Source organism: Falco punctatus (genome assembly GCF_963210335.1).
Source record: "Falco punctatus genome assembly, chromosome: 3".
Lineage (NCBI taxonomy): Eukaryota > Metazoa > Chordata > Aves > Falconiformes > Falconidae > Falco > Falco punctatus.
In genome coordinates this window covers 58,833,489-58,861,455 of record NC_137582.1, presented here as the reverse complement: position 1 = coordinate 58,861,455, position 27,967 = coordinate 58,833,489, and the positions used below count along the sequence as shown (strand labels likewise).

The window sequence follows — 27,967 nt, the reverse complement described above, 5'->3', positions numbered from 1 at the left end:
AAGTTTTTATATCTGCTAAGTCTCTATTTTAGAAATTAAAATCCCTTGGGGTGGTTGGGGGGGGGGGAACCTTTAAAATAACATTTGTTCCAGTGCAAGGTAGTTGCCTAATTCTGTTTGTCGTTTGGGAGCACACTTCCAAGACACAGCAGGGAAGAGCTGCACTAGTCCCTGCACCTTCACCAAAAAAAAACCCATTCCTAGAATGTTCGGTTTGTACAGACAGATTAAATTTTAGATACCTATCGCATACTGACTGGGAGTCTACATGTCTACATGAATAACATCTGACATGATTAGAATGTGTTTTGAGTGTGTACAGCATCTATATACGTGCAACTTTTGTCCATTTGGCAACAGCTGAAGCATTTCTGAAGGTACCAAGTCCCAGGCATGTGTAACAAAACTCGTTGCTTGTACTCCTTAAGCAGTATCTGCTTGTATAGCACATAATGCAGCCTCATTCTTGTGTAGCATGTTATCTGACAGAAATGAGAACAAATCCCATTTGAGTTTGCTTTTGGGCCAAATAAGCCTATTGGTAATTTTCTAACTGAATTTTGAAATGCTGGCTTTTAGCCTACAAAAGAGCAAAATTCAAGGACCTAATACAACATATTTCTAAATCAATCAGAAAACTCATCGCTGTATTAAACTGTTTTTAAGCCAGGCCTTTTAAAACAGAGCTGTTGTCTTAAAAAATGTTTTTTCATATAGTGATTTCATATTGTTAAAACAAACTTACAAATTCATTTAGGACACACCTAACTCCATATGGCACGCAGAAAACCCCTAATATTTTGAGAATTTAGATATTATAAGAAAACAATTTATGCACTTATTCAACTGTGGTGGTTTGACCCTGGCTGGATGCCAGGTGCCCACCAGAGCCACTCTGTCACTCCCCTCCTCAGCTGGATGGGGAGAGAAAATAAAAGGAAAGGCTCGTGGGTCAAGATAAGGACAGGGAGAGATCACTCACCAGTTACTGTCACTGGCAGAATAGTTGGGAAAATTAATTTAATTTATTACCAGTCAAATCAGAGTAGGATAATGAAAAGTAAGACCAAATCTTAAAACACGTTCCCCCCACCCCTCCCTTCCCCCCAGGCTCAGCTTCACCCCCGATTTCTGTCCCCCCTCCCGCCCAGCAGCGCAGGGGGCCGGGGCCGGGGGCTGCGGTCAGTCCATCACACGCTGTCTCTGCCGCTCCTTCCTCGCAGGGGGAGGCTCCTCACACTGCCCTGCTCCAGCCTGGGGTCCCTCCCGCGGGGACAGTCCTCCATCAGCTGCTCCGGTGTCAGCCCTGCCCACGGGCTGCAGTTCTCCACAGCCTGCCCCAGCCTGGGTCCCCGCGGGGTCACAGGCGCTGCCAGGACCCTGCCCCAGCCTGGGTCCCCGCGGGGTCACAGGCGCTGCCAGGACCCTGCCCCAGCCTGGGCTTCCCACGGGGTCACAGCCTCCTTTGGGCACCCACCTGCTCCACCATGGACCCCCACGGGCTGCAGGTGGGGATCTGCTCCACCACGGACCCCCACGGGCTGCGGGTGGGGATCTGCTCCACCATGGACCCCCACGGGCTGCGGGTGGGGATCTGCTCCACCACGGCCCCCCACGGGCTGAGGGGCACAGCCTGCCCCACCGTGGGCTTCACCACGGGCTGCAGGGGAATCTCTGCTCCGGCGCCTGGAGCCCCCCGGCCCCTCCTGCACTGACCTGGGGGCTGCGGGGATGTTGCTCTCACTTAGTCTCACTCCTCTCTCCCACGGCAATTTGTTGCACAGATTTTTTCCCCCCCTTCTTAAATATGTTATCCCAGAGGCGCTACCACCATTGCCTTGGGCTCAGCCTTGGCCAGCAGCAGGTCCATCTTGGAGCCAGCTGGCACTGGCTCTGTCAGATGTAGCGGAAGCTTCTAGCAGCCACCCCTGTAGCTCCCCTGATGCCAAATCCTTGCCACACAAACCCTTTACATCAACCATCATATTTCATCTTAACTTTAGTAAGTTAGTTTTATCATTGTACCTATATTTATGACATACTATAGACACATACTACAATCATTCAAATATCCCCATATTTTTCTCCTAAAAGAAATAATAGACAAACTAAGATTCAGAAATTGTGTCCTCCATCAGAAATTTAATCTTGTCGAATTAGCAACCATTACCCCTGGGAGGCGTTTTGCCCAGTCAGTCTCACTGGAAGTATTGAATAAAGTCACAAACTCACTTCAGAAGAAATCAGCAGCAAAGTAACCTTATCTGTCACTAAAATTAAATCAGTAGTGTACCTTGTTTATTTTTATTTACACCGGCAGAAAGCAAGTGGCAGAGTGTCAGGTGATATCACTGTAGGAAAAACTCCAAGAACACATCCTTAAAGTCTACTTTAAATATGAGTTGTTTCAGCTTCTTTGGCTGTGACTCCACCGTTGAATTTTCAGGTACTGCTCTGGCTGGCTATACTTTTGTCTCAACGTATGTCAACATTTAATATGTCAGAAAGGTTAACAATTGTTTCTAAAGGGAGAATGTCAACTTCCCATATAGCTGGGGTGTTCGGTGGTCTGGAACATGGTGGCTGGTAAATCTTTCTTAACATCCACTTTTTTTTTTCCACTCTAATATTACTATTGCCTGAGAATTTCTGTTTTCCTTTTAAGAAAAAGGTGGGTTTTTTTCCGTGTGAAATTTCATTTTAGTCAGAAGTCTCATAGGAGTGAACACTAGAAATAGCCCAAGTGCTACTGAGGGTAAAACACAACTTAGGCAACTGAAGTGAAATACAATTTATATGAATCCATAATGCAAACAGAGTTTAAGAGGTACTGCGAGGTGACTCCCCATGCTCTCAACTCAGAAGAGCAAGTTGAGTGCAAACCCTAGTCAAGCCCAGTATGATCACTTTAAACCCAGAAACATGCTTACCCACCTGAGAAAGGCAGGAAAAGAAAGCAGAGAATTCTCCCCAGCCCAATCTAGTTGTGTCTTCTTCATAAGGTTAAAATTCACACCTATGAGGCCACAATTTTGGCAAATAAAAATTTTTCCTAGTCCCTGAAACATAGCTGGTAGGTTGGGAGGCATGTAAATAGTCCCACATCAGTGAAAATGCCAAACCTCAATAGAATAAAACTTAGTCGCGATGGAATAAACACAAATACTTGTGTCTGTTCTTTCTCATGCCATGTACCCAGAAGGAACTTTTACCCCATTCTGGGGGGAAGAGGACAACCATCAGCTCATTAAAACATGGACACATCAAAAAGAAGACAGCAGTAGCCAGCTGTGTTGCCTCAGTCTGGCCAGGACACCATGTGTTTTCCTCAGTGCTCTACTCCTTGTCTCTTCAGCAAGCCAAATTTCTTTCAGTTAGCTGCAAAACAGTCCAATGCATGGATAATCCTTTGGCCTTTTAAAATGAACTCTGGCCAGTTTTGCTGCAGTTATCTTTCCTTGTGGCACTTTTTCCTGTATAGAGGTGTGTTCATTTGCACAGATAATATGTATTCAATTTTTGCTTCTGTTTATGTCTTAGTAAATTAACTGGTGTCAAATTCAAAGTAGGTATTATTTTCTTCAAGAGACTTTTTTCTATAAACAATTCTGCATGTTTCTTTAAGCCAAGCGGTTAAGATCAAAATGGTGTCTGCTTTGATGACTCCTCAGCCGCTCCTCACAGGACATGCCTTCCAGCCCTTGCGCCAGCTCTGTTGCCCTCCTCTGGACACATTCAGGGACCTTCACATCCTTCTGAAATTGTGGGGCCCAGAACCGCACGCCGTACTCGAGGCGAGGCTGTACCAGTGCTGAACACAGCAGGATGATCACCTCTTGTGACCGGCTGGTTGTGCTGTTTGATGCCCCCCAGGACGCAGTTTGCCCCCTGGGCTGCCCGGGCACCCTGTGACCCACAGCAGCCTGGTGCCGACCAGCACCCCCGGAGCCCTTTCTGCGGGGCTGCTCTCCAGCCACTCCTCCCCCAGTTTATACTGGTGCCCCGTGTTACTCCATCCTGGCTGCAGAACCCAGCATTTGGATTTGTTGCTAGACTTCATCCCATTAATCATTGCCCAATGCTCCAATCTATCCAGATCCCTCTGCAAGGCCTCTTGCCCCTCAAGAGAGTCAGCAGCAGCTCCCGGTTTGGTATTGTCAGCAAACTTGCTAATGGTGCATTCAGCTCCTGCATCCAGATCGCTGATAAAGATACTGAACAGAACTGGCCCTAGAACTGAGCCCTGAGGAGCTCCACTGGTGATGGGTTGCCAGCCAGATGTAGCCCCATTCACCACAACCCTTTGAGCTCAGCCTGTCAGCCAGTTCGTCGCCCAGCGCACTGCAGACCCACTCATTTCACAGCTGGACAACTTGTGCAGAAGGATACTGTGAGGGACAGTATTGAAAGCCTTACTAAAATCCAGAAAAACTACATCCACTGCCTGCCCTTCATCCACAAGATGGGTGACCTTGTCAGAGAAGGGTATCAGTTAGACAGGACTTTGTGAATTCATGTTGACTGTGCCTGATGATTGCTTGTCCCTTAAATGCCTTTCAGTAGTACCCAGGATAATCTTCTCCACAATTTTTCCAGGAACTGAGGTTAGACCGACAAGTTTGTAGGTTCCTGGCTCTTCCTTCATGACTTTCTTATAAACTGGAATAACGCTGGCTAGCTTCCGGTCAGCAGGGACCTCCCCAAGCTCTGAAGGCATTTGGTAGATAATTGAGGGGATCCTGCTGCAACATACACTAATATTGGTAGATGAAAAATTAGATATGAGCCAGCAATATGCACTTCCAGCCCAGAAAACCATTTTTATCCTTGGCTGCATCAAAAGAAGTGTGACCAGCAAGTCATGAGAGGTGATTCTTCCCCTCTACGCTTTCCTGAGGACCCCACCTGGAATACAGCATCCAGTTCTGGGGTCCCCAGCACAAGAAAGACATCGACCTGTTAGAGTGGGCCCAGAGAAGGGCCACAGAAATTATCAAAGGGCTGGAAGACCTCTGCTATGAAGAAAGGCTGAGAGAGCTGGGGTTGTTCAGCCTGGAGAAGAGAAAGCTCTGGTGAGATCTTACTGTGGCCTTTCAAGTACTTAAAAGAGGCTTATAAGAAAGGTGTAGAGGGACTTTTTACCAAGACCTGTAGTGATGGGACAAGGGAAATGGTTTTAAATGGAAAGAGGGTGGATTAAATTGGATATAAGAAAGAAATTTTTCACAATGAGGGTGGTGAGATCCCGGAACATGTTGCCTAGAGAGATTGTTGATACCCTAACATTGGAAATGTTCAGGGCCAGGCTGGATGGGGCTTTGAGCAAGCTAGTCTAGTGGAAGATGTTCCTGCTTATGGCAGGGGGGTTGGAGCTAGATGATCTTTGAAAGTCCCTTCCGACCCAGACCATTCTGTGATTCTATAATTCTGTGATCTTACAGAGTTTTGAAAGAGTATTAAAAATAGCTCTGGTGACCTGGTAAATTCAGATTGTGTGAGCATATTTTGTCCTCCTAAATTCTTCCAGTGGATTTTTTTTATCTTCCTCAAATAACAATAAATAAATACTTGGTTTTATAATTGTTGCATATTCTTGTCTTCAAAAACAGGGGGGAAAGCTGTGTATTTTGAACTTTTAAATTTTTTCTTATATTTTTGTGACTTTTTGTCTATTTTTCATTCCTCCTTTCCAGCTCACCAGCTTCAGAACTATAGAGCTTCCCTGGGGTCAGCTTAGGCATCTCTTAAAGAAAGATGTGGTGGATATTTTTGTTCTAATTCTTTATCTGCCACCTCTTAATTTTGTTAAAATTATTACTGAATAGGGTTAATTTTATTCCAGGGGTCTCTTTTAAAGGCACTTCATAGGTAACCATTTTTAAGTTAGTCTTATTTAGCCTTACCTTTGTGCATGCATCTACCATGTATGTCACAGAGGGTAAATATGTAGTTTCAAGCCACAGTTAAAGGTACAGTTAGCTCAGAAATACATATATTCATGAAATTCATGGCCCAGGATGCCACAGAAAGTATTACAAAAGACTAATGGAATGGACACCGAGTCTCCATTCATTCTTATACAACCTGTATTATGTACAAAGGAAAGACTTTAATATCCAATTTTACTATTCATAATGGGCTGGACACAGCCTGGCTTTGAAGAGGACTTTAACTTTATTCCTTGTGTCTGGCCTAAAAAATAGTTTGGGGTAAAAAAAAAAGTTGTGGTTATTCACTGAAATTTAATTTTACAATGTTTCTAAACATGTGATTCCTATCAACCATATATCTTGGAGGAAAAAAACTAGGTTTTATATCACATTCTGGCTTTGCACAAAACTCCAGATGACATGCTCGGAAGTTCATGCCAAGAAAGAAAATAGATTATTTCCAAATAAAATGCATCTTTGATATAAATCTACCATTTATAAAGCAGAGAGAGATTAAATGCTCTAGCCCAAGCATCTTGACCATTCCTGAACCCTTAACAAAAATTCCAAATATGCAAAGGACACCTCTCTTTTTGCTTTTTCAATGCACTGAACAGTGCTAAAAGCATTACTCAAATTACTCATGTGTGGCATTTTTCTAAGCGGTCACTTGTTGTGCAAAGAAATACGAATTTAGATTATGAGATGTTTATCTACTTGCACATATTTGTGCTTAAATTATTTATGAAGTGTCTTCTGCAAAGACAAGAAAATTGCACTCTTGGAATCAACGCAGTGTTGTTTTGTAGTTCCTTAAGGTGTTTTGCATCTCTTAAGTCTTAATGGGTGTCTCTCTCCAACTCCACTCAGAAGTTTTTCAAAACCCATTTTAATCATGCAATGTATCATCAAGCCAAACACTTGATAGAGTGTCTGACCCTTTGAAGTTGACGGCAAAATGTCCTTGTACTTCAAGAGACAAAACATCAGAATGAATCTGGTGGGTTTTCAAGTAAAACTTCAGTTACATGAGCAAAACAGTGTGGATCTAAGCTGTCTCACTTATCTTGCTATGATGACTGGTTCAGCTGGAAACTTCTGAGTTATGAGGAGCTGACCATAAGGGCAGATTTTGATTCTTTACAGGCCCCATCATCAGGAAGGGCTAGTTTCAAGTGAAAAGTGAAAATTCCGCCTGCATTTCCATCTAAACAGATTTGACCTTTTCTTAGTGCAAGTCTAAATTGAGATCCTTGCCAATTTAATTCTTACATTCTATAAGTAAATAATTTCTTTAGCCTCAGGGAGTATAGAATACTAACATCTGTTGGATTTATAACAGCAACTGACTTCTCAGGATACTTCATTAGCATTTTTCACCTGTCTTATTGTCCTGGTTTTAGCTGAGATAGAATTAATTTTCTTCTTAGTAGCTGGTGCAGTGCTGTGTTTTGGATTTGGTGTGAGAACAATGTTGATAATACACTGATGTTTTTAGTCATTACTGGGTAATTTTTATGATAAGTCAATGACTTTTTAGCTTCTCAGGCCTCTCCAGAGAAAGGGTTGGAGGGGCACAAGAAACTGGGAGGGGACACAGCCAGGACAGCCGACCTGAACTGGCCAAAGGGATATTCCATACCATGGCACGTCATGCAGGGTATATAAACTGGGGGGCTGGCTGGGGCAGGCTGATCACTGCTCGGGGACTGGCTGGGCATCGGTCAGCAGATGGTGAGCAGTTGTATTGTGCATCGCTTGGTTTCTTTCTTCCCTTCCCTTTGGATTTCATTCCTCTCCCCTTCTTCCTTCTTTCCATTATAACTGGTTTTGTTGTTGTTGTTATTTTTATTTTATTTTATTTCAATTATTACATTGTTCTCATCTCACCCCTCGAGTTTTACATTCCTTTCTGACTCTCCTCCCCATCCCTCCAGTGGGGAGTGAGCAAGCAGCTGCATGACACTTAGTTACCATCTGGAGTTAAACACAACCTTACCAAAACTGCAGACCTTGCAGGAGTGCAATGAATAGTTGCAAACAGTAGCAATACAGAGGAACACTGAGGGTTCATGCCAGAAATGCAGTTTTTTGCTCGAGTACATTTTATTCCAGATTCAAGCAAAGGGCCCCTTTCTGCCAAAACTGAAATATTCATCTTTTGAAGAAAATAGTCTTCCTCTAAGCACATCTGTAGTGGGAACTGGAGATGATGTAGTAGAGAAATCTGTACAGTAGATAGGCAGCAATTGTGCCATAGTGAAACAGTGGAATTGCAAAAGTAGCAGGGTGGATCAGGCCACTCTTAGAGTTATGACTTTAATAGAAATAGTAAAGCAGCTCATTTTGGAGCTGTCTGCTTCCTTGCAGCATGAAGACAATTTAGCTGAAGGCTCATTGGACTTGCAGCAGGCAGTCTCAATGGAGATCCAAACTCTTAAGTTTTGTGACATTGTGACAAAAATAATGTAAATCAATGTTCTGCACTATAGCAGTGCTTTAATTTCTAATCCTTAACAGATTGCAGTGTTTTCCTTTTATATCTTCCTAGAGTACAGCAAAAGCTCATTTGGGGACTAATTCAACTGCAAGCATTGAGCCAAAAGTACTAATTTTGTGCTCTGAACAGTTCATATATACTTGCCATTCACTTTCAAGCAAATGGCTTGGTCAGTTATGTCTCTAATTTAAAGAGATTAAGACAGTTTAGCAGCTGATAGGAAACTAGGAAACTAGAAAATGATGGCAAGATTCCCCTCTGCATAAAGTATGTCAGCACTGAAATACGCTGGAGCAGTAATATACCTGGCCCAGGCAGTGCAGGCATACCAAAACTTCTGTGGTTAAAATTTTACTTTGGTGTGGTTGCTCTGGTACTTAAAATATCTGTTCTCTCTGTCCTGTGCATTTTTCCGCATCCAAAAAATGCCATTAGTGTTAGGTGAGCTTCCAAGTAGATCCTGTCAGTGCAAGCATGAGGGTTAGATCAGCCTTTGGAAGAAGTGAAAACCATGTAAATTCTCCAAAAAAAACTCCACACCATCTTAACTCCACACTTACAGTTTTTGTCAATTTAGTCAACATAGTCTGGTCTCTGAGCATGCAGGTTTGCAACCTATGGCTTTTCAAGTTCCTAAGGAAGAGGAATATTACGATTACAGTTCTACTGCATCTTTAAGAATAGTCTTGCTGCTTCAAAAATTCTTTTAATAGAACACTGAACGGTAGCAAGATAGGAATCACACACTGAAATAGCAATTTTTAATCTTTCCAACTGTGATTATTTTCCTGATTGCACATTAAAATGTATCTGATTCACTTGCACATAGATTTAATTATGATTTAATTCTTTGATGAGGATAGGAACTTGTCTCACACTTTTAAGAATATGTTTCGCAATGCAGAGTCCTGTTGCAGCAGTATTTCAGTATGAAGTTATTTGAGGGTTTGGCCAAAGTATTTTTTCACTAAAAGGTTTGCATTTCTGTTAGAAAATGTTAGTAATTTGATACTGCTATTGAAATTGTCCAGGGAGGGAAAGACTAATTTCCTAGTAATGTGTTTGCACTTAGTTTTGTATTCAGACACAGGACTATATTTTCCAGTTTGTTAGAAGTAAAAGTGTAGCTATCTGATATAAAATAGAGTGCATAAATTCTAAAGTTTATCTGTCATTACCTGTATATTGTGAATTATAACTGTACCTTTATTACTAATTACATAATGAAAAATCCATATCCGTGACATGAATTGTTGAAAACCTTGTCTTTAAACAAATACATTTCAATATGTAGGTAAATTTACAAATGTTTTCCGTTTTCTGATAAATTCATATTCTGAATTGATGTCACCTGCTTCCAATGGTACATACATTCAGCTGCATGTGAAAACAGTAGCAAACATCTAGTACTCACTTAAAGCAAGATGAAAGTGAATTACAACGTTATTACATGACAAGGACTGTGGTATTGAGATGAAAATAAGTAGTGTCCATAAGTTTCAGTACTTGTTTAATGATAGGATAGTTTCTTGGTGTTCTATAATCCATTATTTGCTGTCAGTGAGGAGATCAGATACTCAAAGTTACTTCATTTATTGTTATAAGAACTATTCTGGACAAACATGAAATGCAAAATGGTCCTCAGGCACTTGCAATGCCACTGAAGCAAAAGCACACCTGAGCAGTAACATGCTGCAACAACACAGGTGCCTGAGTTTCCCACTTAAAAGTTTTTCACACATCCACACCCATGTTACTGTATTTTTTTAGTCAGCACTTGGCTGGACTAGTAGTGGGATCCACAAGTGAAGCATCTTCTGAAGGTCCTGATTTGCTAGGCAGACTGAAAGCGTGCTTGGAATAGGCTGGGTTAAAACTGAAAAAGAAAGATTATGCCTGGAGAAAAGGTAATGATGATGTTTTGGGTAATGATACAAGTTTTTACCTAGTAGCCTTATTAGAGTGCTCATCTAGGAGGTATGTCACCTGGGTTCTGGACTTTCGTCAGCACCACTGTGTGTGCTGAGTACCCCAGCATTCCCCCTGCTGAGCTTACAGGATCACTGTGCAATCAAGAATGCAAATTTTGAGGAAGGGAACAGAAAAGAAACAGTTTGGGGGACCAGCTAGGATATTTGTTGAGAAGGGACAATATAGGTTCTGGGGTTTGCATCCTGATATTTTTTTTCAGTGGTTACAATGAAAGAATTCTGTTTAAATACTTGTAAATGCAGTTTAGGTTTGAGTATCTAAATGACAGTCATGCAAATACCATTAGATGCCTAAATAGCCTCTGAAGACAATCATAAAACCAGTTTATTAGGTGTTAAAAGTGACATGAGCAAGCATTTGCTAAGAACAAAAATATTGGCCCAGGTGAGCACTGTCAGGAGTTGTGCTTCTACGTTGTGCTGTACAGATTCAGTGATGTTGCTTCCTAGACAATTGTGGCGGTAGCATATTGTGGCAACAGTCCAGGTGGACTCTGACATGCTTGAACTGTTCAGCCTGTTCAAATCTACCAAATGATGTACCTTCCAGTAAAGACAACAAAGGCTGCATGATAGGAATAGGGTTTGTGTATGTGTAGAATAAGACTTGGGAAATTACTTCTTATTCCCGTTGTTTTCTTGTGTATGCATATCCTTGTGGAGCTTATCAGCGTAAAGAGTGTGTGTGTGTGTCCGTGTGTGAAATCATTAAGTTTCTCATGGAGAATTATCTAGTCTACCCTAAGTCTCCCTTAGATACGTCCTTTATGGGACAAAATTTCTAAGTGAAATCTTAAACTGGGACAGAACTGCCCAAAAGCTGTGAGATATGATGGATACAGCCTCTGAAAGCAGACCACAGGCTGGTTTGGAAATTGTCTCAAGAGGAGTTGGAAAAGATCTGCCCATGACTCTTTTTGGAAATTGTTCTTTCAGGGTGCTGAGCTTTCTGTCTCAGCTTAGTGTTATCATTCTTTGTGATGAGAGACCATCCTCAGGTCTCAGAGGGAGCTGTTTTGCTGTAAGAGAAGAGGTTTTCTTACAAAATGTTCCCTTTCCACTTAGAGGTTTTTTTCAGCAAGTTGCTGACTTGGGCTTTTCACAACTGTGCTATGATGAAAAACAAAAGACTTCCTGGCTAATACCCCAGGAGATGCTAAGTAACTGGAATTCTTTGTCATTCCTTGCTTGACTAATGCCTATATTTCTTAGCTTTTTGCTCTTGAATGCAAAGATATGTTTAAGAAAAGGAAGCTTGAAAGCAGTAAAAAAAAATTTTAAGAAGAAAATCAATTTTATTCATTAAATCCATATGTTTCAGGACCTTGTTTATGGCCTTGCTAGGCTGAACACAATACAGATTTCTTTCTCTCATGCTTGGAAAGGAAATCTTTGCCTGGACTCAAGAGAATAGTTAATGCGTTTTGTGACTTTATTCAAAAATGAACCAGAAAACAAAATTCTTTCCTCTGTAATGGAGTAAAATCTAACCTTTTAAGTTACCATTTCTTTTACAATTCCAAATTTAATTTGGACTTTTTGCTTAATGTAACGCTAGAGAAAGTGATTCGGGTTTTTTGCATTGAAAGCTCTCTCTTTTTCCTGTATTCTCTTTGAAGTAGTGTGAGTAACACTTTAAAATGTGTCAAAAGTTATTCTAAATCGGGAATGGGCACTGACCCAGAAACCCAGTGATCATTTACAAATTCAAACAGAATAGCACTTTCTTTTCATGTGAAATCCTAGCTCCATTCAACTTCTTAGCACAGATTTTCTTCATTTTGATGTGCTTTTAAAGCACTTACTGCTTTTCCATTGGGAAGAGCATAATCTATTATTTATCTATACCTTCAAGCAACCTCTTTGCAGGCTTCTTTCAAATAGGAAGCAGCCGGCACTATTTCAGTGGGAGAGTAAGTTCTATGGAACATAAAACTTCATTAAGTTTTTAAGTAACATCTCTGTATTTGTCATGACTTACTCATCATGCTTGATTTTAATTTTGTTTTGCATAATAAAACTTCTCTGCACCTTTTTAGGAAAGTACACATGCAAATGCTTTGGGGTTTTGATTAAATTACCTGTTACTTTCCCTATAGTAGTGGAAAGATGTGTGTGCTGTCTTGTGACTTGAAACGTGAGGAATTCCTTTTCTCTCATAGGTCTTTAAAAATTGAAAACACCAACTAGTGCTGTAGTTTATCCATAACAGTGTGGCAGAATTGCATTTATCATTTCAGTCTGTTAGCAAGTGTTGATCCTCAGAGGAAAAAAAAGGTTGGTACCATTGATCTGATAGGGCAGGGACTTATGCCACCCGGACAGAAAGGAGGTACAGTTGGTCTCCAGAAAAGAATCTAAGAGATGGCTACAGTTATGCTTGGTTAAGTCTGCTGGAAAAAAAGCGCTTTTGGAAAAAGACAAACCAAAGTGTCAAATACCTCAGTTAACTCATGATATTACATTGCTCAAGTGAGGATATTTTAATATAGAAAGCCCTGTCCTTCATATAATACGTTATATCTGCTGCAGCAACATGTAAAAGAAAGAGTGCTTGCTCTGTGTTGCAGCTTTACTCCAGTTGTTTACATACTTCCAAGATGCAGAGCATGATCAGGTAGCAGCTGTTTCTTATTTTCAGTTCCTGAAGAAACGGCCTTGCTTCATTTTGCTCCCTAAATTTGCTACAATCTAGGATCCAAAATGGTCAGTATTCAGTCTCAATCCAACAGCCACTGTCTCGTAGTTCATCAGTCTCCTTTGTTACCACAAGGCTGATGAGTATGTCAGAAGCATTAGCGTTACTGCATAGAAGTATCTGATATATCACTTGAAATTATGATGGGTTTAGACTGTTTTGTAAACTATGTATTCCTACAACTCTCCATACTTCTGTTGATGCAGCCTAGGACACATTTGCCTGCTGGTTCTTGTTCAGCTTGCTGTGCATCAGAACTCCAGGGCCTTTTCCACAGAGCTGTTTACCCCACAGTCAGACCCCAGGCCATGCTGCTGTGTGCAGTTATTCAGGATGCAGTAGTTCACATTTATCTTTGTTAAACCTCCTTAAACTGTTAAAACTTCTTGTCCCAATCTTCCAGCCAGTTGACATATGTCTGTGTGGTGGCTCTTTTTTCTGGTTTATCTCTCCTTCCACTTTGGTGTCACCCACAAACTTGGTGAGGATGCAGTCACTCTTGCCACCCAGATAATTTCTGAAGATATTGAATAGTATTGGACCCAGTATCCACCCTGACAAACCACCCAGTGGTGACCAGCTGCCAGTTGAACTTTTAAGCTGTTAGTCACCACCTTTTGACTCCAGCAGGCTAGCTGGTTTTCCACCCATCTTGTGGTCTGTCTGTTCAGTTCATTTCTTACCTGCTTGTCCAATACAATACGTACATGAGGCATCATGCAGGATATACACAAGTAGATATGTGCATATACATATGCCTATAAAGAGGGATAACGTATGTCCCTGTAGAAATTTCTGTTTAACAATACTGTGTTATCAGTGCAGTTCATTGGCAGAGGCAATAGGAACATGAATAAAAAAAATGTCTAGTAAGAAAATTCTGAAGATATTTAAATTCCAGGTCATTATTGCCTTAAAACTACCCTAAAAATTCTTCATAAAAGTATTAAGATAGTAATTTTATTCCATTAGTATTTAGAACATTGTGCTTCCTTTCTTTTAGGAGTCTGGTGTTACAATTTCCTTTTAAAAACCCCAAATTACAATAAGTTTAAACAGTTTAATAGTCTTTCTGAAATGTGTCTATTTGTCTTACAGATGCTTTAATTAACAGCCATGCTACTAAAAGTGTTTCTGTCTCTGTGACAGATCCTGGTGGATTCATCATATTGGACAAAATGAACCATTGTTAAAGCACAGAGTAATGCCAAACCAAGGTTTTTTTCTGTGCAATGCCATTCTAACTGAGCTTTCATTTTATGAATGACATGCGGCCCATTACATTATTTTGTATGAAGCATGAGCATTCTGCTTCTTAATTTACTATATGACTTTAAGTCAGTCATTTTTCTGATTGTGGTTCTCAGATTTTTGCCCGCTCAAATGCATTGGTTTTTTGTTTGCCAAGATGAATGAAGTGCAAGACAAGGGACCAACGTGCTAGGGTATCACAGATGCTCAGCAACAAAAATATCTCAGCAAGGATGTCAAACAAGAAGATACCTACTGCTATTACCTCAAAAGAGGTAATATTTTCTTGTTCAGATGCTGCTAATAAGAGCAGCTGTGTGTTCAAAATTTCTTTCAGTCTTCAGAGCACTGACAGTAAGAAAAGCAGTAACTTCAGAACCACGAAGCTGGAGAGAATTGACTCTGTTGGCCTATGCATATAAGACAGGAGGAGTTCTGGCATTAACATACCACCCGCCACTCTTAATTTAATACACTTAATCTTGAATTTTAACTCAAAAGGATTTGTAAGCACTGTATATTATGGCGAAATTGCCTCAAACAGGGAAGTTACTTTCAACTCCATTCCTTGGTTGGCCAAGAGGTTTAGAATGCATAATCACAGAACCATTAACCCGGGACTGCCAAGTCCATCACTAAACCATATCTCTAAGCACCGCATCTATGCATTTTTTTAAACATCTCCAGGGATGGTGATTCTACCACCTCCCTGGGCAGCCTGTTCCAATGTTTGGGCAGCCTGTTCCAATGCTTGGCCACCCTTTCAGTGAAGAATTTTTTTCCTAATATCCAAGCTAAACCTCCCCTGCTGCACCTTGAGGCTATTCCCTCTTGTCCTGTCACTTGTTACTTGGGAGAAGAGACTGACCCCACCTGCCTACAGCATCCTCTCAGGTAGTCGTAGAGAGTGACAAGGTCATGCCTGAGCCTTCTCTCCAGGCTAAACAACTTCAGTTCCCTCAGCTGCTGCTCATAAGACTTGTGCTCCAGACCCTTCACCAGCTTTGTTGCCCTTCTCTGGTCATGGTCCAGCACCGCTACATTCCTCTTGCAGTGAGGGGCCCAACACTGAACGCAGCATTCGAGGTGCGGCCTCACCAGTGCTGAGTACAGGGGGACGATCACCTCCCTTGTCCTGCTGGCCACACTGTTTCTGATACAAATAATACATAATATTAATGTAGATTCTGTAGATGTTGGAAATTCATCTGCTTTAGAAGCTGTAAATGAATGCTTCAAAAGAAGCTTCGAAACTAATGCTCTCCTAGTTAAAACAAAAATTCACAGCTCAAGTAATTGGTCAAAGTCCACTCCTGCTTTTCAGTAAATGATTTGGAAGGAGGTAAAAATTCATCATTTAATACTTTGTTAAGCTTTCATTCAGGTTTCAGTGGAGGTTATTTTCAAAATTTGTGCTTAATTTGTTGAGATTTGGCATTTATGAAAGTAAGGCAAAATACATTTTACTACGTGGCTGCTAGAAATCTCTTACAGATAAGTTGTCACAAAGAAATAACAGTTTCTATAACCTGATTTTCTTCTCTCAGAAACAAAATGCTGAGGCCCTCAATTCATGTAATAGATCTGATCAGAGCATACATTGACAATGATATCTGGCAGGTTTGTACTCACCGAGGCTGCATTCTCGTGTTTCCACAGTGGATCTGCTGCCAGAGTAGCATAAAAGGCTTTCAAGCAGATGGGCATTGAGCTTTGCATGAGCATGTCCATTTATTTTAAATTTAAAGTCTCCTATTACCTGCCCTGGTTTACTTCTGTTAAGCAGTGGTTTACAATCCAATTGTTCTGAGTTGTGAGAAAAAAATTGGTGGCTTACATGATTTCAGTGGCAAGATTCCATCATGTTCCCTGTGTGGTTTCCACCTTTTTTTTCAATTCCAAATGATTTTGTTTTATTGTTGGGATTAACCCTTAGAATAATGATTGTCTCAGAATCAGTTAACCAAGTACCTATCATAACAAGTTGCAGATGTATTATTCTCATTTTGCTAAAATGGTAAGAAACTGTTGAAATCTTCCTGAGAAAGATCTTATAAGATGAAAACTTTTTTTTTTTTCAAAAATGCACGCACACACACACACATGCATGATAGGGGAATAAATAGAAAAATTGTAAATCAACTGAATCTTCCAGACCAACCACTTCCACAAGCTGTATCAGCACTGACCCTTCTGATGTTCAACCAGGGTCCATCTGCCAGACTCTGGTCTTGTCCAAAGACTGGCTACAGGAAAGTGAATCTATTCAGAGGCTGTTATACTATTATTTTTTTACTGAATAACTTCACTGTGTGATACCAGATATCTGCACTAGGCTTTATTCTATTTGATCTCTTTTGTTGAGGTTTTCTTTTCTGGAGGAATAGCAGTGCCGTAAAAATCTGCCTTCCTCTCTAAGGACAGGTAAGATTCCCATGGGACAGGTTCCCTATCTAAAGGAAGAAAATAAAGTAGATCCCCAACATGACTTAATTTTTTATTTCTTGAAAGATAATCCTCTTTAGGATAAGATTATTTTGGTATCTAAACCACAAAATTCATTGACTGTTCACAGTTCTTGTTTTATCCTCCCAGTTAAGCTGCCTATTTAGGTAAATGTGTTTGAACGACTTAGGCCAGATTGAAATCAGACTGAGATACCTCATGTGCTTCTGACCTGCCATCTAGAAATGTCCTCTTTCAAGCCCCTTTCTTCCTAACCTCCTCAGCAGAACCAGACTGAATTAATAAAAAATCTGTTTTTCTGGTTTTGTGGACTTTCTAAGGAGATACTGTAAACATTTAAAATCACTTTCTTAAATAATTCTCTGAGTAACTCTTGCTTTTACTGTTGTTTGTGAATAGCTCATGGTATGTTTTTTGCCAAATAAGGATGCCAACATTTGCTGCAGATTTAAATTTGAACTCAGATACAGATTTCTTCTGATAAAGGACAGTAGAGTCTAAAAAAAGATAATCAGTATCTTTTCTTGAACTATTATGTATTTTTGACCTGCAAGAGGAATGGAAAATTAAGAATTTTCTCCTCATCCATTCTAAACTAATGCCAATAAATACTATGTAGATTCAAGTATTTTTAAATCATTTACAATAAAATAATGAAGATGCATGAAAAGAATGTATATAAGAAACAGCTTATAGTGACAAGAAAGAAATCCTTATTTCTAACATTCAGGATTAGAATTGCTGCTCTAACTAAATCCCAGGCTGCATGAGAGAGAGCTGTTGGAAAACAGAACCATTGACAGAGAAAGAGGAAATTTTTCTTTCCATTCAGAACTCGGATCATTTCTATACCCTTCGCAACAAAATCTTGTATTGTTTTTTTCTAGCAGCTGCCATCTGTGTTTTGGACTTTATTAAATAAATTTGTTTCCCTGAACAAAACAAAACATCATTCAGGCTACAAAAATGAGTAGACAGGTGGTCTTCATAAAAGATATTTTTCCCATTGTGTTCTATACCACCATTTAGTCTAATTATCCCTATCATCTCACCCCTCATTGTGATATTTTTTATCCCAGAGGAAATAAATAATGGCATTTCTTTGTGAGAACAAAGAATTAATGTGGAAATCATGCAAAAAAGGCAATACTGCCCATTGGTAGCCTCACAAAAATGCTTTGGCAACAAAATAAAAGACATAAAAGGGCATTTAAAAACTAGTAAATTTGGGGGGGAAAACTACCTAAATTACTTTCAGGTTCTGTGCTTGTCCTTGAGTTTCTCTGCCAGTTCACATTAGCTTTTTATGACCACTCGTGTTAAAAGTCTGAATGCAAGAGGGATGCTCATTTAGTTGTGGGGGAAAACAAGCAATGCTGTGTGAGGGGCTGTGGGAACAGTGCTGTACATAAGGAAATGAGAAACAAAAATGGTATTTCTAACTTCCACAAAAAGAGGGAGATTATTATGTCATAATATAACTTGGCTTTTGCTACTTCTTGATTTCCACTTCTTTCCTCCCCACCCCAACCCATGCCAAGACTACCACAATAATGCATTTAGCCTTATCAGTGCCTGGCCAGATTAGAAGTGATCAGCTCCAACACTGTAATTCTATTAAATATATCCATTACTATGCAGCCCCAAATAAAGTTTTACAGCCCACTCCCTTGCATGAAATGGTGAGAACACCAAGAGCAACCACTGAGTTTAATTGTTATTGAATATTGCATTTGGCTTTTAAAGAAAAGAGAAAAGAAAGCTTGAGCCAAATTCTTAAGACATGTGGTAGCTTTCAGTTGCCTTTATGTAAAAATGAGCTGAGGTTTCAGGTGCTTATGCCCCTCAAACACTATATAAAATACACCAATTTCAATGCATAGTCCCATATGCTCACATTCTAAAAATGTGCTATCTAAAAGCATTCATACTTACTTTTTTTTCGGTGACTGTTAAAAAAAAAAAAAAAAAAAAAAGAAAATTCCATCAATTAAATGTGTGTAAACAGTCAAAACTTAAAGTATCTAAGCATTATTAGAATGAGCTAGAATAAATAAGTGTGTAAATGTATAGCATATATCCAAGTCTGCTTGGATATTTTCACCACTAGTAATTAGAACAATCTCTCAACCCAGTGCCTCAGTGGAGTGGCTAAGAAATGAGAATGACATTTCTAACAGAGCGTAGGGTGTTATTATGTGGGAAATGCTGAGAAACAAGCCAGGATTAAAAAGAGAACAATTGCAACGGGAGTTCAATTCCCTTTTTAGTGAATTGATCAGCTTTACAATCTATTCAGTCATATAAATGTAGGAAGAGAGCACTGCACAGCCCTTTTTGTTACAGGATAGCCATCTTCGTTGTAGTACAGACAAGCAGTTACTGGTGCTTTTGTTAAAAAAACATGGTCCTATTGCAAAGAAGGGCAGGGGCAGACTGAAATCCTGTTATTAGATAATTTCAGGTTCTTGTGATACATAATTAGAAAACCTACAGGTACTATATAAACTCTCCTTCTTCACAGAATGTTACAGAGGTTGAATACAATAAAATTCTGCTTCCAGCATAGCCTGAATTAGTCCACTGTTTAGGTACAGTTGCCAGTATAACTGAATTCAAACTCGATTGAATCTGCACAATGGATCAGAGAATCTGGCTGCAAGGATTGTTGCATTAGATATGGAGAAGCTGGTGAGGGGGGTTCTCAATACACAGCATGAAAAATTTATGAGGTGGTGTCACAGCAGGGTTTTGCCCCTTTATTTCATTTAGCCTTCATCTCTCAAAAAATGGCAAATATGGGAGTATTTGGATATTTGTGGAGTTGAAAGCTGTGTTCTGGGAAACATGTAGGGTTAAATTAATGAACTGCATAAAGAAAGAGCAAGCTAGAGAGAAAACAGGACCAGATCTTGCATGTATACTTTCTATCAATGATCAAAGTTACCCAATGAAAGAACAGACTGTATTGCCCTCTAGAAATACCTCTGAAGTGTGCCATGGCTGAAAGCATATTGACTAAGAAAGATGAAGATCAAGAACAAGCACACTTCCCTTTCCCTCCCCATTCCCCCCCAAAATTAAGTTAGTATTTTGGTAGTAACAAGTGAAAAAAATGTGAAACAGCCCTGCAGACACCCAGATCAGTGAAGAAGCAGTGGGGGGCAGGGTGCTCCAGGCATCACAGCAGTGATTCCCCTGCAGCTCATCGTGAAAGACTATGGTGATGCAGATTGCCTTCTGCAGCCCATGGAGAACCACAGTGGAGCAAATACCTACACTCCAGCCTGTGGAGGACTCCACGCTGAAGCAGGTGGACATGGGAAGCTGCAGCCCACAAAGAGCCAGTCCCACTGGAGCAGGCTCCTGGCAGGAGCTGCGGGCCATGGAAAGCAGCCCACACAGAAGGAAATTTTCTGGAGGAGTCTGTTCTTGAAGGACTGTACCCCGTGGAAAGGACCCATGCTGGAGCAGTTCTTGTAGAACTGCAGCCCATGGGAAGGACCCACACTGGAACAGGGGAAGAGTGTGAGGGAAAAGGAAGGAGTGACAGAGAAAACTGTTACAAACTGACCACAACCCTGTTCCCCTTTCCTCTGAGCTGCTGGTGGGCAAGTAGAAGTGCTGGGACTGAAAGAGTAAAGTTGAGCCTTGGAAGAAGGCAGGTGGAAAGAAGGTGGGTTTAGTTCTGGTTTTGTTTCTCACTGTCCTACTCTGTTATTAATTGGCAACAAATTACATTAATTTCCTCGGGTTAGGTCTGTTTTTCCTGTGATAGTAACTGGTGAGTGTCCTATCCTATTGAGGAGGAGAAGTGAGAGAGCAGCTTGGTGGGTGCCTGCCAGTCAGCCAAGGTCAACCCATCACAATTACTCATTGTCCTCTCCACTGTGTGATGGGTAGCACACTAGTGCCTTTCCATCACTTGTAGGCATTTCATTTTATCCTTACATTGCTAAGGCTTAATGGACTCATTGAAGTATTTACAGAATTATCCGTGCTGACTGGCTTCCAAATACTTCCCAGAAGCTGTTACACAGTAATATACTAAACACTCTGACTGTGTCGGTCAAAATAGGGATCATGCATCATTTCTGAAGTTCTTCATATGGCATCTTTTCAAGGAACTGATAGCCAAATAATTCTTTCTCCTAGTCTTACACCATAGTCTACCTGAGATGTATTTTTATGCATATACATAGCTCATTTTTGAAATGTTATAGCATCCGACAAGTTGTGTATGTGAGAAAGTTCTGCCACGTATGTAGTACATACATATTTTCATGACCTGATTTTTCAGAGCTAGAATTGCGTAGCTTTGTGTATTCAAAACATTTGCATTGTATCTGCAAACATAAGTAAGCCCTGGGGTTGAGGAACTGTGGAAATGTAGTTGTTAAAACTTAAGTCTCACCATCATTTTTTTAAGTCTTCAGTCTGGGCAAATACAAGAGTAGATAAGTGTCTGGCAAATTTTATATCCTTGTTTTAAAGTACAAAGGAGCTGATGTACATAATTTTCAAACATCACCACTGTTTTTTGGGTTTTTTTTAATGTGAGGAAAACAACATATTTTCACTAGCTTTGTTTGCAGAAATAGTGGGATTCTTTTGGCTGAAATCTTCAAAGAATATTCAGAAAATTGAAAGCTCCCAATAATGGAAAATGTCAGCCCATAGGCACAGAGGTATGTAAAGGTTATAAGCAACTGGAAAGGAAGTGTTATAAGTTATTTGGCAGTCTTTGTAATAAGTGGTACCACTCATCTCATATATAGGTGGTACATAGAGTTTTAGTACCACCTGTTTGATACAATGGCATACTCATACAAGTCAGCTGTACTTCATACTACATTTTTGCCAGTATTTCCAAGCACGTTCTTTAGCTGTGTGCAAGCCAGGGAAGGTTGTACCCACATCTAATTCCCTCAAGTTCAATGAATCTCTCAGCTCAATGCTTGCCTGGTCATACGATGCTAGGACTAGGGCAGGGGTCCTTAAACTACATCCCATGGGCCGGATACGTCCCCCCAGGGTCCTCAATCCGGCCCCCGGTATTTACAGACACCCCCGCCCCACACCCCCTACCCCCCCCCGGGGGTTGGGGGGGAAACCAAGCAGCCGCAGATGGCTGCCTGCCACTGCATCCGTGTGCTGGCCCCCTGGTTAAAAAGTTTGAGGACCCCTGGACTAGGGCAATAAATGGATGAATGGGAAGCATAAAAATAGTCCTCTGCTTACAGAAGCCTTTCACAAAAAAGTGAGCTTAAATCTAAAAGTTTTTCTGAACTTGTAATTTTTATACTTAAATGTACAGCAGACTTACATTCACTTCTCTTCTAAGACTAACAAATATTTGTTGCAGAAAAATGTTTCTTCCTCACTGCCATATTGATATCACCATGCTGAAAAATGCTGCATTTAAGCAGCCACCTTGCAAATTTATTTTACTTTGTAAGGACATTTGAGTATAGACAGGGAGTGAAGGGAAAGTGGCAGCTCTGGCAAGATTTTGAACACTGTGGGAACCTGCTAGGTGCTGAAGTTGACAGCGTGGAACTGGATTTTGGCTGTGTAATCTGCTGTTCATCTTTGTAATACCAGAAGAATGTTATTAATGTATATTGTCACAATAAAAAACTTGAAACAGTCTGATAGTGCTTTAGAAAAAAATTCAAAAGAACAATTTGTCAATTTATCTGGAGATTTGGATGCATGTTTATAGAAACATTTGCATATTTGGCTCGTAGCATATTATAGATCATGTAGTTTCTCTCATATTACCTACAATATATAGCTGTGGGACCGGACAAAAATGACATGATGTAAAGCCCGAGCCTGAATATGTGTCTTTACCTCTGTAAAAACAGGATTTCTTCATGAATGTCACCACTGTGCAAATGAAGCACAGCTGAGAGCACATTGCCTCAAACTCTTCCCACAAGCAGTCTGCAAGTAACTGAAAAATTCAGCAACCTGCTGTTATCATCTGTCACAGTTCAGTTCTCCTTCCTTTTTTATTTATTCCTCAGTTGCAGCTGATAACGTATCAAGTTCTTTTCTTGTGGCACTGCTGGTGCTGATGACAACCCATAGTTTGTTCTGTGGCAGCTGTGAATCCTGCCCTTGTCTTCTTTACTGCATTTAAATTCTGATTTATGTGTGAGTGCTGAAGGTTTTCTAAAAAGAAATTACTCTCTTCTTGGAAAGGGAGCTTGTTGGTGACTGTACTTACAGGAGAAAGTAAAAAAGGAAGCTTAATGTATCCAAAGACCAGACATGAGTGTTGCTGATTTGAATATAAAACCTGAAGGATAGCAGGGGTTGCAAGAGTTTTCTCAGGACCTCACACAAATTTGGCCAAAATGAGGAGAACCTGAACCTGCAGCATGAGGTGGTAAAAGAGGTTTTGAGCCTGCTGCCTCCTTCAGTTTTAATCCATGGAATTCACTGAAATGCTGGGGGGGTGGAGGGGGGTGGTAGAAAAAAACCCCAACCAAACAGAAGTTGGAATGCTGAGTATTTGTATTGATTTGGGCCTTTTTTTTTTTTTTTTTTTTTTTTTATAAAACACTGATCTCGTTATAAGATTATAAATATGCTTGTGGAAGTGGCATTTTTCAGTAGGATGAAAACATAAGTCATTGTGGGTGTTGCAGTAATTTACATGCAAACATAGTTTTCTACAGTATTATAAGATGATGAATAGATTTATTTTTAGCCTAATCACGTAACAGTGATAGAAATATTTTAGTAATACAAGTGTTCTGCAGTAAAAACCTTTTTTTGCCTTACTTCATAAGAAGGATGGGGGTTTTTTTCTTTTTTTACATAGACAAAGCATTTTTTCAATGAATTTCTTCCCAAAAGTGCATTAAATGTAGTCTCCAGAAGTGATAAAGGGTGAAAGCAATTTTTTTTCCCCCTTCTTATTTTACATCTGACTTACTATATTGTAAATTCATTCTTATCTCACATTCCAACTATTGAAATGCAATAGTAAATTACAGGCAATAGCTTATTTCACTGAACAAGTAGTCGTAATCCAACAGTATATAACTTTTAAGAGGTGGGGTTTTTTTGCCTTGCAGTGCAAGGTATGAGAATTTTAAAGTAGCCTTTCAAAAGACCAACTGCCAATCCCTATTAGCCTCCTACTAATGGGGATGTTCCCCTGTGTCAAGATGTGATTCACAACAGGCCATATGGAGTTCCTCATGGTTGCATTGTACTGCTGCTGTTTGAAAGTTGCTATGTCAAGGTTAGAAGGAGGACAGATGGGCAGTGAGGAATGCAATGAACAGTGTGTGAGAAACTGTGAATCATCATTTTCGGTCTACATCCTATCTGTAAATACCTAGGAGTCTCTTTGATATCTCTTAAGCCAGTGAAGGAATCTGGGATTCTATAGAAAATTCTGGATTCAGGACAGAAATTATTTGAGCAGTAAGTCCTTATTAAAAAAAAGATTCTTCCATAAACATAGACTAACATAACTTTAATGAATAATGAATAGCAATAAGAGAATGCAGAGTTCATGTTTCATTTCATTCTTTTTATGCATAGATTATGGTGGTCTTGAATGAAGGATGAAGTTGCAAGTTTCACCTTTATTCTGGCTACTGACAACTGTCCAGGAGAAAAAGACTATTTACATTTCAGAATGCAAAATTCTCAGAAGGACTGTCTAGTATTTAGAAGACCAGTACTTCTAAATCAGTTGGGTAAATGAATATTCATGAAGAAGATGAGTAAGAACACATGTGAACGTGTTTATGTTGTCATGAATATGGCAAGCAGATTTTTTCAAGAGAATGCAATGCATAAGCCACAAATATCTCTGCCTCATGGGAATACAGTATATGTATATGCTCTTAGATTAGTAATTGTTAAGATGTTGGATGTTCAAGAATATTTTCATAGTTCTTTGAAATTGCAGTGCTTCCAGTGTTTTACAATATGTTTTGCATTGTCAAAACACCTCAGATCCTTGTGAAATTCAGTGTCATCAGTGAAATTCTTTTATAAACTTACAACTTCATCCACTACACCTGAAGACTGGTATAAATGAACCTTAAAGAAACTGGCAGTATAATTCATGTTCATTACAAGGTCTGGTTTCAGCAGTGAAGCTGCATGGAAGTACCTTTGTTCTAAATGATAAAGTTATGATTGAGAACACCATACTCGGGGTAGCTAAGAGCTGTTAGGAAAATATCTGTGTACAAAGAGTTTTTAGAAGTGTCATGCTATGACCCATTTAAACATACTTATTTTTGTGTATCCAGTCTGGAGTGATCTTCATTCCGATATTTCCTTGTACAAGCAGTGACTAACTTTCATGTGTAAGAACAAAAAAGGGGCGTAAAGACTTGCCAGAACATTTATGTTCCTATAATTAATGTTAAATCCTGAATGTTTATTTTCTGATTTTTAAATAATAAAGAGAATGTTTCCAGATTATATTTTGAAAGTTTTTTTTTATTTTGACCAATTTGTATTATATAAAATTACTAACAGTTGTCAGCATTGGATGAAAATTTTAGGAAATAATGTAATCAGTCTTGCAGAACACTGTACATGGCATTTTTTTGCTGAAGAGCAAGCCTATATAGTGAGGTGCAGTTTCTTTTTCAAGTCTTGCCTGAAATTGTATACTTAAAGTTTATAAGGGAAGAGACATAGTTAGAGTACTCCTTTATTAAAAGTTTAAATAGCTAATTGTTATTTTCAATTTTACGGAACATTTAATTTTTAAGAATACTTTGATAACTGACATGAAGACTAATTGGCTTTAAAAAGACATTTCTTTATATTAATTGAAAAAATGTCTAATTAAAGTACGTTGGGTAATAATGTTTTTGGCCTCTAAGATAGACCACAACAGTAGTACGCCAGAAATAAACATTGCATATGTTTGCATTTACATTGCAACTAACAGGATTCTTTCCTCTGAGACTCCTCTGGCTCCTTGTTAATATTTAAAGATCTCTTGATCAAATCATTCCTGTACGCTGCCAATGCAAAATAAAATTCAATTAATATGCCAAAAAATGGAAGGCAAACACTAAAAGAATATTTTAAGTGCTGTATTCAACTATGAGTTTGGCATGAACATTTTGTCCTCTATTTCACAAATATTTAATATTATGAATTTTTATTTGCAAATAGATTCATTTGCATAGGATTATTCAATTTAGCATAATTAATCATATGTTTGCAGAATGATGGATGTATACATTAACAAATATTTAACTTACTATTTCATTTTTTTTCCCATTTTGTGTTTTGCTTCTTGTTTGAAGTGGAACAAATGTGCAGGTACATGATTGCCACTTTTATATCCGTAGCTTATTAGTTGGAAACCTTCCTAGATCTCAGAGTTGTAATATGGGTTATGTACTGAGATATAAATAACTAGGTCAGCTTCAAAAGGAGGAACATTTTATATAACCATATTTTTAGTTCGTTCAGGGTTGATAAAAGTTAGCTACTTAGTCAACTGCAATAGAGAATACTATATTCTGGTTTTCTTAGTTTTGACAATATACTGAAAAATTGAACACTCAATTTCTGCTGGAATAATATTCCATAATGAAAATACATGAAAATGTACTAAATGGCTTGATCATTTTGCACTGCAGACTATACCAGAATCTGCTTCTGGAGAGACCAAAGTTAGGTTGTATGTTGTGCTATTCACCCTCTGGGTTTTTTGTGGCTCAAACTTAATGTTTTTCTGAAGAAAATGAAATTTGAAATACCCAATTCCACCAGACTTGAAGTTTTCCCTTCCAAATGATACAGACCATTTTTTCACAAAAGGTTCTGGGCAGTGTATGCCTTTCACTAAATTGCTGTTGCCTGGGGAGGTCACAGAGAGCAGGCTTTGCACAAATTGCTGCCATACAGCCTGCATGGGCTGTAACAGAACAAAAATCCCCAGTAGTGTCATCTGTTGGATGGATTTTGCAGAACTGTCAGTCACGTTTGCTCGACAGAAGGGAAGGGTATTCTGTTTCACACCTCGGTTCATGGTCTCAGAGGTGTAAGCACAGATCACATGAAGGGTTTCTCCATGGAGGTACCACCAAACCTAGCAGATGCAGAAGACAGCAGCAGGCTTTTCTGTGGAAGCTGCCTGAGAACTAGCCCTTCTTCCCTAAGTCCAGGAGGTTACTTGTAGCAGAAATATTTTTTCCAGTGACACAAAACTAGACTAGATATGCATGAACCATGCGCTCCGCTAATCTAGTCTAATGGCAGAAAGCCTAAACTATCCATATGCTCTCTGTGGTCTGGCATTGCAGAGGCATGCTGACAATTTGGCGATGGTGACTGTTCCTGTGGGCGTCACTGAGACATTCCTGTTTCACTTCATCTCTTCGGTATCATATGATGTTCTGAGAATCTGTGTACATTCTGTTTCTTCATGCTTCACAGAGAATGCTGTTACATAGCCTGAACCCCAAGAAGTTGAGGAATACATACCATGAGATGTAACTGACTGGGAGGTGAAACAGAAAAGGTTCTCTGGCTGGTAGTTTAACACCGCCTGCCAATTTCTTTGCTTACTATTGTCTTCTCTGCCCCTAAGACAGCCAAGCTCTCTTAGCCGTGGAGCATTTCATATTTGTCTCGCTCATCTTCATGTTTCTTATCGTACTTCATTACATCTTCTTTTTTAACCAGAACATTACTTTTTAGAACTGAAATGCTGCCTATAGGTCCCCAAGTATGTACTTCTGAGGGCAAATCACCTTAAAGCGAAGGGATGTTAGCTGTGTGCTGAAGTTGTCCATGAAAGCAAAGGGAAGAATAATGTCCCTCACATCATAAAAGGAAAAATTATTGCCTGTGGAGTTCATTTAGGACTGCAGCTAGCTTGAGAAGAAGTCATATTGTTAAGTGTTTAAGAAAAAATATTCAGTTAATGACAATTAGAAACTCATTTTCCAATTACTCTAGCTTCACAAAGGTCCTCTAGTTGGTCATTAGAAGAGCTTTGAAACATGGGCCCTGGGTTAAGTTCATCACTGAATGTTCCTGCAGTGTTATTTCATTTCAGGTAAATTTCATCCATGACATCTTGGTTTTAGCCATACTATTCTTAACCAATGGCATGAACATT

General features: G+C 39.6%; 1 protein-coding gene and 2 long non-coding RNA genes across 7 annotated transcripts in view; 1 reads left to right on the top strand and 2 right to left on the bottom strand.

Annotated features, from left to right (window-relative positions):
- The window catches only part of LOC308061439, a 171,990-nt gene extending 151,556 nt beyond the window's left edge, over positions 1-20,434 (bottom strand). The window contains exons 1-2 of the long non-coding RNA XR_013927228.1: positions 16,003-20,434; positions 1,572-14,929 (exon numbers count right to left, since the gene is read on the bottom strand). This is a non-coding gene — a long non-coding RNA (uncharacterized lncRNA). The remainder of the gene's footprint in view (positions 1-1,571; positions 14,930-16,002) is intronic.
- Positions 1-27,967, top strand: part of DLGAP1 (DLG associated protein 1) — a 358,503-nt gene that overhangs the window by 151,664 nt on the left and 178,872 nt on the right. The gene's annotated exons all lie outside the window — the stretch shown is intronic.
- On the bottom strand, positions 34-1,537 carry LOC308061440. The gene is made up of 2 exons (XR_013927229.1): positions 254-1,537; positions 34-200 (listed from the first exon to the last, which is right to left on the bottom strand). It is a non-coding gene; the product is annotated as an uncharacterized lncRNA (long non-coding RNA).